Source organism: Vombatus ursinus, unplaced genomic scaffold (genome assembly GCF_900497805.2).
Source record: "Vombatus ursinus unplaced genomic scaffold, bare-nosed wombat genome assembly UNPS02001287.1, whole genome shotgun sequence".
NCBI classification, from domain to species: domain Eukaryota; kingdom Metazoa; phylum Chordata; class Mammalia; order Diprotodontia; family Vombatidae; genus Vombatus; species Vombatus ursinus.
The window spans coordinates 12,265,595-12,280,125 of NW_020941065.1; the positions used below are offsets into that span (position 1 = coordinate 12,265,595).

A 14,531-nucleotide genomic window follows, 5' to 3' on the forward strand; every position below is an offset into this window, starting at 1 on the left:
TTTTTTTTTGTTTGCTTTTTGGTGAAGCAATCAGGGTTAAGTGACTTGCCCAGGGTCACACAGCTAGTACATGTCAGGTGTCTGAAGCTGAATTTGAACTCAGGTCCTCCTGACCCCAAGGCCAGAGTGTAGCTGTGCCACCTAGCTGCCCCAGAACATCAGTTTTGAAAAGGACAGTGGGAGTCAAGGAAGGTGAAGACATGAGGTGGCAGAGTGCACGGAGTTCTAATGTTGTAGTCAGGAAGACCTGAGTTCAAATTCATCCTAGACATTTACTAGCTGAGTGACCCTGGGCAAGTCAGCCACCTAACCTCTGCTTGCCTCAGTTTTCTCAACTCTAAAATGGGGATAATAATAGCACCCATTTCACAGGATCAAGTGAGATAACATATTTAAAATGCTTTGCAAACCTTAAAAGGGGTATTTAAATGCTAACTACCCTTCAACTGAATTTCTGAGGGTCCATGAACTTGGATGGAAAAAATGTACGTCTTTATTTTCACCATTTGATTCCATTTTTAATCTTGTGTGTTTTATTTTGTGCATTCGAAAACATTCTTCTGAGAACAAATTCATAGGCTTTTTTCTGGATTGTTGAAGGGTCCACGACACAATGAAAGGTTAAGAACCTCTAGTCTAAAGCATGTAGGAGAGTCATTCATAAGATCATAGATTTAGAGAGCTGGAAGGGTCCTACCTAATTCAACCCCCAGTTTTTAACAGAGGAGGAAATGGAGGCCCAGATATATTAAGTGTCTGGTCCATGGTCACATAAAGATGGTGGCAGAGTTGGGATTCCTTCTTAGATCTTACAACTCCAAACCCACTGTGCCACACTGCCTCCCATTAAGGCAATGGGCTTCTAGAGGAAGGTTCTCAGAAGTATGGAGGGAATAAAAAGGGAGGGAGAGGTGGGTGAATGAGAGGACCACCTCTTTAGAGATGGAAGAGATTGTCTAGCTCATCTACTGTTACCTTGTCATTTTGCAAATCAGAGATCTAGAGCCAATGCTATCGAGCCTTCTCATTTTCGGATGAGGAAACTGAGGCCAGAATGGAGGAGGAATTTGGCTAAGTTCACACAGTTAGTAAATAGCAGAACTAGAATGGGAACCCAGGTCTTTTGAGTCTCAATCTAGTATATTTTCTATCCTACCATGTGGCAAAGAAAGAGACGAAGGTAGGGATGAGGCTGGACAGAGATGGATTGGGAGAGATGGGCTGGGTGGGTTGTAGGCATTCTTGCCTGCTTCTGGAAGCTTGAAAGTCCAGTGGAAGGTCCTGAGTCCAAATTCCGCCTGTCACTACCTGGGATACCTTAGGCAAATCACTTCAACTTACTGGGCCTCAGTTTCCTCCTATGGAAAATGAAGGGGTTGAGTTCGAGGTGCTCCAAGGTCCCTTCCAGGTCTGGATCTAGAATCCCTATGAAAAACCTGCCCACAGCTGGTGCTCAATGAATATTCTGTGACTACTCGAAGGCCGGAAGAATCTGATGAAATATTTCAGGTTTTCCAATTTCTGTGTCTCTTACTCCAATCAGTTTGTTTGCAACTATGTCTCCTGCCCGCAGACAGAAGCAGCCCTCCTCATGAATTATGCAAAAAGATGAGCATCTTGCCTTTTCATGGTTTGGGGCTCCAGAAACGTGCCTTCCAGTACTTATTGATATTTTTTGCACTTAATAGTATTTTATTTTTTTCCAATTATGTGTAAAGATGGCTTTCAATATTTATTTTTATAAGATTTTGAGTTCCAGGTTTTTCTCCCTTCCCTCCCTCCTCCCCAAGACAGCAAGCAATCTGATATAGTGCAATCATGCTAAACATTTCCACATTAGTCATGTTGTGAAAGAAGAATCAGAACAAAAGGGAAAAAACAAGAAAAAAAGTGAAAATAGTAAGCTTCGATCTGCATTCAGACTCCGTAGTTCTCTGGATGTGGATCAGTAGCTATTGATCTTGGAGATGGCCTGTGGCAGCCCTCGATAGCTCCTGATCAGATATCAGTGAGACAGTCTGGGTCCTTGGCATGGTGTGGGCTGCCATCTTTAAAGTGATATCTCCCAGATTTATTTTAAAAAAACTGCAGCTTCCTCCTTGGCAACCCTGGCTTTGGTTCCCCATCTGATAGCTTTATTTAGACAGGGAAACTCATGGTAAGATTTGGACACAGCTAGATGGCACAGTGGATAGAGTACTAGACTTGGAATCAGTAAGACCTGAGTTCAAATCTGACCTAAGACATTTACTAGCTGTGTGATGCTAGACAAGTCACTTTGCCCTGTTTGCCTCAGTTGCCTCATCTGTAAAATAAGCTGGAGAAGGAAATGGCAAACCACTTCAGCATCTCTGCCAAGAAAACCCCAAATCGGGTCATGGAGAGATAGACACGACCGAAATGACTGAACAATTCCATATACATACTATATACATACTATATATAGTATATGTGTCTGTATTTATTATTATTATTATTATTAATTATTATTATTATTATTATTATTATCCCCTTCCTTCCTTCTCCCCAACCAGTCCCACACTGCTGGTAACATGGTTTATGATTTTAGGTCAATCACTTCTCCCTTATTTGACCTCAGTTTATTCATCTGTGAAATGAGGAGGTGGTGACGGTGGAGATCAAAGGTCCCTAACAGTCTGTGGTATTTAATACGTACTAACTATATCTGGCCATTACTGATAAGAGATTTTAAGAACCTTGAAAACCTTATAGTCTCTCCACCCTCAGGGCTTCCATTTTAGATTTATTGAAGCTTGTTGGAGAATGGAGCTTTTTGGAGGGCTCGGCTCTCGTCAAGGAAAACAACTGTGAAATGAAATTCCTCCCAGGGCACTGAGACGTGATGGGTTATTTCCCAGTTTCTCTGGGCCACCCTGATTTAAAGAGACATTTTGTTTCTCTGGCTCTTCACACACTTGCTGTGTCGCGGGCTTAAGAATGAAAGGAACGCTACAGAACATCTAGTCCGATTGCCTCTCCCCAATTTTTCAGAAGGGGAAACTGAGGCCCAGAGAGGGCTTATAGAATCATGAAACTGGTGCTGGAAGGGACCTCAGAGACCAACTGATCCAAACCCCTTTGTTTTAAAGAAGAAGGATCTGGGACCTTATCTGGGATGGAATCATAGCTACAAGGATCTCAGAGGTTACCCTGTCCAACTAGCTCTTGTCAGAGGGGAGGAAACTGAGACTCAGAGAGGGAATTTGCCACAGGTACCAAGGGAGTAAGCAATGGACCTGGAATTCAAACCTTTTCCATTCATTTCAGTCGGATAGACTTTTAAATGCCTGACTATGTGCTGGAGATACAAAGATAAAAAGCAATCAGCCCCTGCCCTCGAGGAGCTTACATTCTACTAGGCAGAGTGAAGAAAGAATACAACTTGTACACAAAGAAGTAAATCCAAAATATGTTCAAAGTAATATAAAGTAATTTCAAGGAGAGAGGGCTAACAACCCAGGTACAGGACGGTGGTCAAGAAAGGCCTTGTGTAGGAGGTGGCCCCTATGAAGGAAGCTGGGGACTGTATAAGGCAGAGGAGAGAGGGGCACGGGGAATTGCCTGTGCAAACGCTTGGAGGTGGGAGATGATGTTGTCCATGGCGAACAGCTGGGGGACCAGTTTGAAATGTAAGCATGGAAAGGATTGATATAAAATGAGAAAGACTGGACTCCTGCCCCAGATCCATTGTGGTCTTTCCCCTTGTTTCTTCCCCTCTGGCCCAAAGGAGAGAGAAGTCCTGTAGCTTCCCTAGTTATCAGTTTCTGCAGGGAATTGGAGAAGAGGACAGGTTCTCTGGCTTTGCCTTAAGAATTAGGTGAATTAGGGGTGAGAGAGGAATATACTAGGAGAAGGAGAAAGGGAGAGGTAGAATGGGGTAAATTATCCCACAAAAAAAACCAGAAAAGAAAAGGCTCTTACAGTGGAGGGGAAACAGGGGAAGGTGAGAGGGAATGAATGAATCTTATTCTCATAGGATTTGACTTAAGGAGGGAATAACATACACACTCAATTGGGTATGGAAATCTGTCTTACCCTACAGGAAAATAGGGGGGGAAGGGGACAAGAGAGTAGGGGGATGATAGAGAGGAGAGCAGATTGGGAAAGGGGGTAATCAGAAGCAAATACTTCTGAGGAGGGTCAGGGTCAAAAGAAAGAATAGAATAAACGGGTGGGCAGGATAGGATTAAGAGAAATAGAGTTAGTTTTTCACAGCATGTCTACTATGGAAGTGTTTTGCATAACTGCACATATATAACCTATATTTAATTGCTTGCCTTTTCAATGAGGGTGGGTGGGGAGGGAGGAAGGGAGAAAATTTGGAACCCAAAGTTTTAAAAACATGTTTAAAAAAATGTTTTCACATGCAACTGGTAAATAAGAAATACAGGAAATGGGGTACAGAAATCGATCCTGCCCTACGGGAAAATAGAAGGGGAAGGGTATAAGAGAAGGGGGGGAGAGAGAGAAGGGAAGGCAGACTAGGGGAAGGGGTATTCAGAATGCATGCCATCTTGGGGTGGGGGAGAGGCAAGATGGGGTGAAAATTTGGAACTCAAAATCTTGTGGAAGTAAATGTTGAAAACAAAAAAAATAAATAAAAATTACCATAAAAAAAAGAATTAGGTGAATTGAGAAAGGGCAGATTTCCTGGGACTCTTAGCTAAAGGAATGTTTGACTAGGATAAGACTCAACTGTAGTGACAAAGAGCCAAGACCTGGGGAAGTGGGTTTGATAAGGGAGGGTGTGACTAGATTGTGTCCATCCCACAACGCTGCACAGAGGAATTTGGATGCTGACAAGTTGCCCTCCCTCTCTCTGGCACTCCACATTCTCATCTCGAAAACGTCTAGGTTGAGTTAGACAATTTCTAAGGTTCTGTGCCTCATTTTGAAGGCAACAGGGAGCCATTGTGGATTCTTGAGGTAGGGAAGTAGCATACTGAAGTCAGTGAAATAGCAGGTTCCTATGAGTCTGGGGTTAGTTGATAGGCTAGGGCTCTTGCAATATTCTTTTAAAATGGCTTCTGCTTCCATTATCTCTTACTTCCTTGATACTGCTGCCAGAAAAATCTTTTTGTATAATGCATAAATTGGGTTATGTCACTCCTGTGCTCAAAAATCATCAATGGCTCTTTGTTCCCAATGGCTCCCAAGTAAAGTTCCAGTTCTTTTATCTGGCATTCAAGGCTCCCCACAGTCTGGCACCAAATGATGTCTCCAACTTTATTTTCTAGTTGTGTCTCCAGATAAAGTGGACAGCTCTGCTTCCTGGGCAAGGAGGGGAGGGAAGGAAGAACGGAAGGAAGGAAGGAAGGAAGGAAGGAAGGAAGGAAGGAAGGAAGGAAAGAAAGAAGGAAGGAAGGAAAGAAGGAAGGAAAGAAGGAAAGGAGGGAGGGAGGGAGGAAGGAAGAGGACTTCCTTCCTCCCTTACTCCTTTCTTCTCTCCCTTCCTCCCTCCTACCCTCTCTTCCTCCTTCCTCTCTTTTTTCCTTTTCTTCCTCCCTCACTTCCTCTCTCCCTTCCCTCCTTCCTCCTCTCTCTTCCTCGTTCCTTCTTTCTCTCCTTCCTTCCTTCCTTGACCTCTGGTTCAAAATCTAGTGCTTTTCCCAGTGCAGCCCCTCCCACCATGGAATCCAGGGTGGTCTCTGGTTGTTACTTTCTTTCTTCTGTCCCTGCTAAACTGTAAACTCCTTGAGGAGGCTAGGAGGTGACTCCCATTTCCAGTACAGCTTCTGTGCACACCTGGCTTCTGACTTCTTTCTCTACCTTGCCGTCCCCAGGGTACTTCTCCTCTCCTATGGGTGTCATTTTATGTGGTATTTTCCCACATTAGAAGGTAAGCTCCCTGAAGGCAGGATCTGTCTTTTTTTAAAATTTCTATTTATATCCTCAGCCCTTTGCACATTGCCTGGAACATAGTAAGCACTTATTGATTTGACATAGATCCTTAATTGATGTTTGTTGCCAATGCTCTGCATTTAATAAATGTTTGTTAATCAATGAATGGGTGGCTATACTCTACCGCCCGAGACTTTAAGACTTGCAAGTGAACTCCAGAGGAAGGAGGGACAGGACCTCTTAATGAATCTGGTAGGGGAAGCTGCACCCCCCATAAGCATCCCTACATCCCAGCCCCAGCCCTAACCTGTCTCCTCTTATCAGTCAGCTGCTGATGCAAAAGTCTCCAGTTCTGGGGTAGAGAAGCCGGAATTAATGCCTACAAGGTTCTTTGGCAGAAGATAAGAAGTCAAATGTCTTGGAAAGGCTTGGGATTCTTTTATCATTTCCTCCCTAGGAAAGGCCACTATGGGGTCAAGCTTCTTGTTCCTCTGCCCCTCCCCTCCCCCCTTCCCCCTGGGGTGTCTTCTTACTTTTCCTATTACTAAGAGGCCCCTGAGTTCTCCTTTGAACCAACCAAAAGGCATCAGGTCTTCTGAAACAATTCCACAAACAAATTCATTTGAACAAATATTTAGCAAGCATCTGTTGTGTGCCAGGAGAGCAAAGCCACTTGGCAGGCAGGGGAAAAATAGCAGTCTTTGCCCTCAGGGAACATACAGTCTACTGGAGATGGATGGGAGCTATCTCAGGAATGACTCCATCTTCCTCGATTGGAATCTTGGATCTGATACTTCCTACCTGTATGACCATGAGCAAATGGATTCTCTTTTCTGGGCCTTAGTTTCCCCATTGGTAAAATGGGGATCATAATAATGACTATAGTATTATAGGGTTGTTGTATAGATTGATGATGATGATGATGATGATACAGCATTTTAAGGTTTGCAGTTCTTTACAAATATTTCATTTTATCCTCACAACAACCCTGTGAAGGAGGTGCTGTTATTATTGCCTTTTCACAGATGAGGAAATTGAGGCAAACAAAGATGAAGTGACATGTCCAGGGTCACACAGCTAGTAAATATCTGAGGCCAGATTTGAGCCCAGGTCTTCTTGATCCCAGGTCTAATGCTCTGTCCATTGAGTGACCTAATGGCTTACCTAATTCCTTTAGAGGCGTGTAAGGTGCTTTGTAAACCTTCATGCACTATATAAATTTAAGCTGTTTTTATTAGTAAGTAACTCATAAAGGCCTGGTTCACTTCTTCCCTCCCTCTATCCCCCTTTCCCTCTCTCCTTGATCCCTGCCCTCCATTCACTTCCAGTTTTTTCTCTGCAAGATGCACAGATTTGGGTTATGTTACCAATTCACACCCTGGAGATACCATTTCTAAGAACCCCATCTCTAGGATCTTAGCTCTGGGACTGGAAGGGGCCTCGGTCGTTAGACCGGACTCCCTCATCAGTAGCTCTCTGTTGTTTGCCAAGTAAAGCTCATTTGCCTGGCATTCAAGGCTCCCCTCGATATGGCAGCAATATCCTCCCTTTCCCTCTCCTTCCCCTTTCTCCCTGAGCCTTTCCCCTTACAAGGGGAAACACAGCTATGCCTTAGATCTGAATTTGAGTCTCCTCTCTGCCATTTGTTACCTGTGTGACCTTGGCCTCAGTTTCCCCATATGTAAAATGAGAAGGGTTGCACTAGGTGACCATTGAGGATCCTTCCCGCCTTAGATCAAGGATCCTATAGATGGAGTTCTTAGGTGAAAGCGGTCTTTCCAAGGTATGAACTGGTCCATCGCAGAGAGACAGAGCATGAGAACGATAGTAACGTAATCCAAATTTGTGCATCTTGCAAGTGAGCGGAGGGACTTCACCATTCTGGGACTAACTGACTTTAGGTAGAAGGGGCTGCTTTGAGAGGTAGTGGAAGCCTTGAAGAAAAGACTTGGTGACCTTACTGTGTATCATAAAGGGCGTCCTTTTTCAGGTGTGGGATAGACCGGCCGGTCTCTGAGAGCCCTCAGGGTTTGAGGTTCTGTGATTTATTATGTATGAAGCACGTGTGACATGATAAAGTTTATTACAAACGTCTTAATAATAGCCCCAGGAAACCCCAGGGCCCCTTATGGCAAGCGCTACAAAGCTCACTTCAGTGTTCTGGAACATAATGCGTCGTGTCTATTTATAGTTTGTTAGTCAACGATTAACTGGATAGGTCTATGGCTGGCATCGAGCAGTAAATGGTGTGGTTGGAGGCATTTGCTTGTAATCTGACTTGAGTGTGACTAACATATCTTTAAGGCTCTGTTTGATGACTTGAGAAGAGAATTGTATTAAGCCTGAGAAGGTTCAAATGCTGATCCTTTTATTCTTGGTGCCTTTTGTGGGGGCAGGGGTAGGGGCAGGTCCTAAACATACATTAGTCCATCATGGATATCTGAGTGGTTGGGCTTCCCACCATGAAACTCTGCTTCTGTGTGAAGGTTCTACTTTGGAACCCTCTGTGACTGGAGCTTTGGCCATAGGACTCTGGGGGACAAAGTGGTTTGGCTGGAGAACCGTGTGCAAGCAGCTTCTGCCATGGGACTCTGGCTGTGTGCAGGAGGGTTCCACCACAGAACCTTCTGTATATGTACTGGGGCCTTTTGCTTTCTTTCCTGATCAGGATCCTGGTCTCCAGGGATAGATCTCTTCCGAGCAGGTGCTTGGAGATGATTTCTGGCGTGTGACTAATAACATATGAGGAATGAGTAGGTAGGAGCCCATATGTGGTGCTCTTTCCCATTCTGGATTCCACAAAAGCTCCAATCTCAGGGCCAAGCCCGGTACAGATGCTAAATTGCCTTATGTTACCTGTGAATCATTGGGAGAATTTGCCTTGCACGGCAGCTGAAGTGCCATGGATGGTGGGGAGAGATGATGCCTTTCTGACGATGACAGTTACTCTGGATGAGAGAGGGGGCCCACCATGGAACTCTATGTGAATGGGGATTATGCTGTGGAATTCTGAAGAGACAAATCATGGCATCATGGAGGCGGAAAGACCTGAGATCAAGTCTGGTCTCTGGTACATCTTGGCTGCATGACCCTGGGGAAATGACTGAACTTTTCAGTGCTGTAGACAAGCCCTTAAGGTTAGAAGTTGCAGAGAAGGTATGGACTTGGGAGAGGGTGTCCCCTAGTTAGGAGCTTCCCATATCCATGATATCACAAATCTGGTTTGAAAGAACTATCCTTCAAGGGCTCTGGGAAGTTGGTGGGACCAGTCTTATTCCTGTTTTACAGATGAAGAATCAGAGGCTCAGGGAGGTTAATATGCCACTCAGCTGTGGTCCCAGACAGAGCCTTGACCTTGACCCCTAAGTCTTCTGGTGCTCATGAGAGAATGACTGGAAAGCTCCTTCAGGAAAACCTTAAATCAAACTGTAGAAACACTCTGATTGCATTTCCAGGAATGGCAAAGAAAATGAAGACAGCTAGGCCAAAGGAAATCTTTATGGAAATAGGTGCCGATTGCACTCCCGCAGGAGATGGAGCCCTAGAAACTTACCTGTTAAGTAGGCAAAGTAGGAAAAGACATTACTCATAGTTAATGATCCTATTTAAACCGTCTGAGGCACAGAATTGCCTCTAGCAGAAAGGGCAGCGATGAGGAGATTGTTCCCTTGAGGATAACTGAGATGTTGGTGTGGGGAAGGTCAGAACCGGCAGGAACCCCGAGGTTGGCTGAGGCAGGGTGAACAGGGGAGGTGCTGTTGCTGGAAGTCAGGGGCATTGGCACAATGATGTCCAAGGGTTTTTTTGTAAGGAACTGTCCAGAACTGGAGGGGACAGGTCTAGGGTTAAGGACTAGAAGCAACCAGAGAGAACCATTGCAAGTCATGATTTAGTGGAGTTTAGTCAGAGGGCTTGGCTTTGCATCTTGCTTTCATGAACTGATGAAGGACAAAGTGAGCAGAGCCAGAACAGCTTATACAATAACAGCATTATAAAGATTTAACTCTGATGAATGCAATGACCCACCGTGAGTCCAGAGGACTCATGCTGAAGCTTAGCGGCTGACCCTGTGCTGATCACATCTGTGATCTCAGGACCTCCCTGGGCCTCAGTTTCCTCATCTGGAAAATGAAGGAATCAGACTAGTTTGGCCTCTGAGGTCCCTGACATCTTTTGTTATATCATCCTGTGACTTGTGCAACCATGGGTAAGTCATGAGAAATTAAGGGTTTTGAGATAAAATGATCTTTGAGGTCCCTTTCAGATTGAAATATATGACTGTCATCCATCCACCAGCAGCATCAAAGGAGAAATCTTAGGCAAGCTAATCCAACCCCTTCCTTTTCTTTTCTTTTCTTTTTTTTAGTGAGGCAATTGGGGCTAAGTGACTTGCCCAGGGTCACACAGCTAGTAAGTGTCAAATGTTTGGTTTGAGGCCGGATTTGAATTCAGGTCCTCCTGACTTCAGGGCCGGTGCTCTGTCCACTGCGCCACCTAGCTGCCCCCCCCTTCATTTTCCAAATGAGGAAATTGAGACCCATAAGATGACCTAAGGTCACCCAGGTGGCAGGAGCTAAATCCTCTGGCTCCAAATTCATGGCATTTTTCATTTATTCGGTTCTGGGTTCCTTCTCTTCTGGATCTTATTAGCTCAGAGTGACCTTGTCATCCCCCCCCCCCCCCCAGTGTGTTTATGTCTGTTCACTAGAACACTCCCCAGATCTCCTTTCCTTCCTCCCGGTCTGCTCTGACTCTTCTCCTGTGCACCTCTGAATGATGCTCCCCTTCGTGCCTCACCCATGGCTTAATTAGGAAAGAAGTGCCGCCAGCTATTTCCGTAAAGCTGTTGGCTTCCAGACCATCTCTGCTTATCATCTGCTGTTCCTGTTTAGCCTGACAGAGTCTGTGTAGCTTGGGGGTATAAGCATTTCAGTTTTAGAATCTGAGTCCTGCTGTGGCTGGCCAAAAGTCCCAAGGGTGAATGTGGGGCTCGGATCCCAGGTATTGGCTCTGGAGGTATAGTACTATAGTGGAAAGAGCACTGGATCTTAGGGTTTGAGTCCTGGCTTCACCTCTCCTAGTCTCAGTATGCTCACCTGTGAAATGGGGACAAGAATGCATGTACTCTTGGCCTCTTGGGGTTGTCGTGAGATTCCAGGGTGATAATAAATGGAAAGTGTGGTGTCAATGTCAGCTGCTGTTATTTATTTTTGACTCTTAGCTGTTAGACCACACTTCCACAAGTTTAGCAAGGAATGTATTCCCACGCACTCATCGGGTCCCTCTCATGGTTTCTACCTCCTTCACAGGCTTGTTGTGAGGAAAGGACTTTGTATCTGTTCAGTTCACTGAACATTTGTTAGGCACCTGTTGTGTGCTGGACACTGTGCTAAACGCTGGGGGCACAAAGGCAAACTTCATCCCCCAACAAAACATAGACATCCCTGTCCTCAAGGAGTTTACATCCTTCTGGGAGCATATATTATAGACAACAGACTCAGAGTCAGAGCTTAAAGGAACCTCAGAGTTCAGCAACTCCAATGCTCTCGATTTTACAGGTGAGGAAGCAGGTTCAGAGGAGCTGAGATCCCACAGGGAGCAAATGACAGTTAGGATTCAAACCCATGCCCTCTCACTCCATATCAGACATTGGATTTAAAAATTTTTTTCCAATGAACAAAAATCTGTTTTCTCTCCCTTCCATCCCCTGCTTCCTTTAGAGAAAGATAGAGATAGAGAAAGAGAAATATGTATAATCATAAAAAATGAGTTCCCACATTGGCCATGTCGAAAAATCTATGTCTTATTCTACATTTTGACTTTGCTCCTTACGTTTTCATCAAGAGTTAGGGAGAAAGCTTCAACATGAGTCCTCTGGAATCATGGTGGGTCATTGCATTGATCAGAGTTAAGAGTTTACAATGTTGTTGTTATTGTATAAATTGTTCTGGTTCTGCTCACTTTACCCTTCATCAGTTCATGAAAGTCTTCTGTGATTCTTTGAAACTATCCCTTTCATCATTTCTTATGGCACAATAATGTTTCATTCCATTCAAATACCATGTTTAGCTATTTCCCCAATTGATGGCCACTCTTTTACTTTTGAGTTGTTGCCACCACAAAAAGAGTGACTATAAATGTTGATGCACATATGTGTCCTTTCTTAATCTTTCTTTGATGTATAGGACTAGTAGAGGTATCACTGGGTCAGAGAGTATGCACAATTTTGTGACTTTGGACCATAACTCCAATTGCTTTCCAGAATGTCTGGACCTCCAGTTCACAACTCCAGAAATGCAATTGTGGGCCTGCACATCTGGCACTCCTAACTGGGCTGCAGATATACAGAAAATAATAATATTCAATTACAGAAATTTTATTCACTCCTGTAAAAGTTCACAGAATATTAAATATGAAAGAATAAGAGTAAAAAAAAGAATGAGTAGTGATTTGTTGTAGGGCTATTTCTATCTGATCTTCATTGAAAAATATGAAAAATGAAATTAATAATTATATATTTATGTAGCACTTTAGTGTTTGCAAAGCACTCTTTACATATATTATTTTATCTGATAAGTAAATATAAGATAATTTAAGAAGGCAGAGAACTTTTTAAAATCTTCAAACTCTGTGGAAATGTGTTGTTGTTTGTTTATATTAAAAGTGCCTTCTATCATTTTCCCCATCAGGCCTCTTGGACTCTCTGACTTGAGCTTTTTTGTCTATAACCCCCCAAAACCACCCTGTCTGGCTACTCTGAATCAATCTAAAGAATGCTCTCCCTTTTTGAAATTATATATCTATATCTCTGTGTATTTCCATCCATCCGTCCATCCATCCATCCATCCATCCATCCATCCATCCATCCATCCATCTCTCTATCTCTCTATCTCTCTATCCTGTCTTTCTATCTATGTAGTGAGATACCTCTTCTTCCACAGTTGATCTGCTTTGAGCCTCACTTGGCTCCTGTGTGATATGAAGATGATGCTCCTTGCCCAAATGACTTTTCGGGGTTGTTGTGAGAATCCAGTAAATCATTGTGTGGATTTGTAAGGGCACATAACATCTAAGGATTTGGGATGATGGACTTTGCCAAACACACTTTGGTAAATTTACTGAGGTCAAGAAATATTGAAACTGGGATGGAGGGAGGATATAAGAATGGGGTTCCATTAATTGCTCCACCGCCACTTAAAAGGCAATTACTTTTGTTATATAAGAACACTTCTTCATTGGTTTAATCAATTTGAATGAACAGGGCCTGTACACCTCCTTGAATCAATCAAAGCCATTGTTTGAGGAACTATTAAAAAAAAGAATCCAATTCAGAATGAGACTAAAATCCTACCTTCTACAGGAAGCCTTCCCCAACCCCTCTTAATTCCAGTGCCTTCTCTCTTTTAATTATTTCCTATTTATCCTATATATATATAGCTTGCTTTGAATGTATTTGTTTGCATGTTGTCTCTTCCCTAATTAGATCATAAGCTCCTTGAGAGAAGGGACTATCTTTTGCTTCTTTTTGTATCCCTGGCACTTAGCACAGTGTGCTGGAACATAGTAGATATTTAATAAATATTGATCAATTGATTTTTTTTGAAGAGAAGGAGTAGGGGCGTACAGAGCTAAGCCAGAAAGAACCAGAAGAGAGAGCTGTGGCCGAGAAGGGATATACTGAGGAGGGCCATTGACACTATTGGAATCTTGGCCGGAAGACTTTTGAGGATGCCACCATTTTACCCCCCCTACTCCAGGACTGAGAGAAATCTTGAGAAAGTCTGCTTTTGCCCTAACCTCCTGCTATCAATATCAGACACTCTTAATATAATCTGTAGTATCGTTTCCCAAATAGTTTCAGAAACCTGAATTTTGCCTTAATCACAAAGAGATGGTTACCTAAATGTAAGTAAGGCAGAGAGCCCAACCTCTGCCTAAATGTTGGAAATTTTCCTACCTTGGGGTGCAGAGCAATTGTGATGAAATGGATAACCTTTCATTTAAAATAAATTCCTTAAAGCAGCAGAGAAGAGAACCATGTATTTCTCTTTGGGGCCATCATATTGTGCCTAAGCTTAATTGAGCTAGTTAATGTAATGGGTTTTATAAATGGAAGTGGGAAAGGGTGAACTTTTTTTTTAAAGCACACAGGTCCTTTCTGCTTTAGAATTTAGATGGAGGCTCATTTAATCAGTTACTAAGTCTACAGGCCAGTGGATAAAACTTTTCAGTTGGGAGAGTATCGTAACCTCTTTTAGAGGTGGTTATTTCTTTTGCTTTGACTTGTCCGGCCGGAGCAGAAATGGAAGGGCCCTTAGAGGTCATCTTAGTCCAGCTCCCTCATTTTACTGAGGAGGAAACTCAGGCTCTTTGGGATTAAACTACTTCAAGAAGTTCAGGGCTAAACTAGGGGTTACCCAAAGTAAGGGCTAGGGGAGCAGCCCGGTCTTTTGGAGGAGGAAATTTTGTATGATTTTGAGCAACATTGAGGAGATTCCCTTATTTCAGATATTTTCCTTGCCCTCCCTACTGGACTCCTGAAAGGGCCCTTAGAATATAGAATACTAATGCTGGAAGACACCTTAGACTATGGCGTGGCGGAGCTGGGAGGGACCTTAGAATAGGGGATGTCAGGGCTGGGAGGGGCCTTAGAACAGGGGATGTCAGAC

General features: G+C 43.6%; 1 protein-coding gene across 1 annotated transcript in view; it reads right to left on the bottom strand.

Annotated features, from left to right (window-relative positions):
- The window catches only part of LOC114043247 (sodium-dependent serotonin transporter-like), a 78,621-nt gene that overhangs the window by 44,060 nt on the left and 20,030 nt on the right, over positions 1 to 14,531 (bottom strand). The gene's annotated exons all lie outside the window — the stretch shown is intronic.